Source organism: Urocitellus parryii, chromosome 2, assembly GCF_045843805.1.
Source record: "Urocitellus parryii isolate mUroPar1 chromosome 2, mUroPar1.hap1, whole genome shotgun sequence".
NCBI lineage: Eukaryota > Metazoa > Chordata > Mammalia > Rodentia > Sciuridae > Urocitellus > Urocitellus parryii.
Genome location: NC_135532.1, coordinates 25,725,772 through 25,728,552, shown reverse-complemented (window position 1 = coordinate 25,728,552; position 2,781 = coordinate 25,725,772).

Here is a 2,781-nt window from a genome sequence, read left to right as displayed (position 1 = left end):
TCCTCAGAGAGATGCTTTCCTTCTGCCTGGGGTGACACCTCACCCTGCTGGGCTACAAGACAGCCTGCTCACATCTCAGGGTGACTGTAGTTTACCCCATGCCTGTCCCTGCCAAGCACCCAGGCATGAAGGGGGCTGGCCGCTTCTCCTTGAGTCAGTGGTCTCCACACTATTCTGTCTACTCCTCCATCAGTAAATGTTTCTGGGCATCTAACTGATTTTATATATATTCATTCCCCTGTATCTGTGGGTCTTCACCCACAATTCAACCAGCTGTCGATCAAATATTTGGAAAACATTGTGTCTGTATTGAATATGTAAAGACTTTCCCCTTTTGTCCTGATTCCCTAAATAACAGAGTATAACAACTATTTGTATAACATTTACACTGTATCAGGTATTACAAGTCAGCTGGAGTGATTTGAGGTAAACGGGAAGATGTTCCTAGGTTCTGTGTGAGCACTAGGTCATTTTGTATAGGGACTTGAGTGAGGATTTTGGTATCCCCAAGAGGACTTGGAACCCTCCACCCCACCCCCCAGCAGATGCTGAAGGATGACTACACATGCATGCATGAGTACACATACGTGCTCTACTCTCAGTCTATAGATCAAATATTTATGTAACTTTAGGTTTTTATTTTTTATTTTTTTGGTACCAGGGATTGAACTCAGAGGCACTCAACTGCTGAGTCACATCCCCAGCCCTATTTGGTATTTTATTTAGAGACAGGGTCTTACTGAGTTGCTTGGCACCTTGCTGTTGCTGAGGCTGGCTTTGAACTTGTGATCCTCCTGCCTCAGTTTCCCGAGCTGCTGGGACTACAGGCGTGTGCCACTATACCCAGCTCTAGGTTTGTATTCTTAAAGAAAATAATTACCAATAGAATTTGTGGTTTTATCTTCCTACATCTCAGCATATTTCCTTGGGCCATACACTTGAGAGATCACATCTCTGCAGGGTCTGGGAAGTGTCAAACTGTCCAGACTTCCAGAGGCTATACTTCCTATCATCTCACTTTGGATACCCAAATGTGAGGATGCTAAGTCACCCATGTAAAGGGGCCTAGTATTGTGTAGAAGCCATGTACATTCTCCTACATACTAACTATAATCATCTCTACATTATTTACAACAATTTAATATAATGCAAATGCTTTGAAACTATGCAACTTAGCAACTCTGTAAGTAGAAAAATGACAAGAAAAGTCTGCATGTGACAGTACAAATGCCATTTTTTTTCCTGAATAATTGTGATCCAGCGTCTGTTGAATCTGCATGTTTGGAAGTTGGGGCTCCACCATCTCCACCTGCCTCCCTGTGCTCCCCAGTGCTTTCCCTCGGTTCCCGGGATGTCCATGTCTGGATGTATGGATGACAGCGGGCTGCCATCACTCACTAGGTAGTTAAGCATTTCTAGGAAATGTCGTTTGACACAAACACCATGCCGGCTCTGGGGAAAAGGGATGGGAAGAGGGGTGCTCAGAGGCACCTAAGGTAAAGGATGGCAGCACCTGGCAAGGACCCTGCGAGGATTTTCACCACTCCTGCAGGCCATATCCCCATCTCTCCATGGAGCTGAGTGCCGATTTCAGTACCTGCATCCACACAGGGACACTTGTGCGTCTCCCAAAGATGCCTGAACATGAGATGCTGTGACCGTCCTCATCAATGAACATTCAGGAATCTGTGGTCACATAGGTCCTGATTAAGATCTCACCCTTAATACGTAACATCAATTTCTTGGAAAATCATATGCATTTCTAAACTTTTTGTAATCAGTGTTTTCAAAGTCTTAAGCAATTAAAAATGGCAGAGTTGTGTATGAGAAGTCAGAGAGGTGTAGAGACGGCACACACTCGTTGGAAGAGGGACTGTGACTAGATCAGAAGAGCAAAGTGCAATTTCACGAAGATGGACCGATAGCATGGAGAAAAAATGAGAATGAAAGAAAGACGAGGGAAACTGCAGGATGAATCGAACCGAGGACCCAGGTGGAGCATCGACCAGCAGCATTGACTTGGAGGCTCCAAGGTAGGAAACGTGGGCTACGGTATGAGCAAAGGTGGACCCTGGGGAGAGCCTCTCACCCATCCAATAAACACAGTGGTACTTCGCTAATAATCAGGAGGGTGTTCTACCAAGCTCTCTGCCAAATCAGGGGCAGTGAATGTCATCACTACGGCAACTGCTACCTAGAGAAGCTCAGGGTCCGGGAGGGAGGATGTACCCAGAGAAGTCCTGCTTCCTTCCATTAGTTAGGGGGATGGATTTGAATAACCGACTACAGGTTGAGGGCAGTAACACCTGGGGCTAGGGAAGGCCCTGAGAGCGATGTGGTTGTAGGCTCAGTGGAACTCAGGGGTAGAGAAGTGCATTCTGGGCAGGGGAGCAGCAGGAGCCAGGGACTGGGTTCAAGGAAGAGCTCGGCTGGTTTCGGGAGTGAAGGGTTCAGGGTGGAGGGAGAGCAGGGAGAATGTGAGTCAGAGAGAAAGGAAGCCAGAGAAGCGGGTGGTAAGGAGAGTTCTGACCCTGCTCTGTGGGCAACAAAGGGTGAGCGGAGGGAGGGTCTGCAGGAAGGCCGCAGCAGGGCTATCATGAGGTGATCATTGACTAGCATGGAGGAACTTCTCTTATGGACAGAGGTTTGTCCCCAGGCACGTGGGGCTAGGAGGCTGTCCTGGATGGACTGGCATGGTCTTGGGTCTCAGTCTCGGCTCACCTGTGTTCTGGAAGTGGCTTTAATGCAGTGTGGCTCCTGCTGGGGCAGCCCCCTGAACTC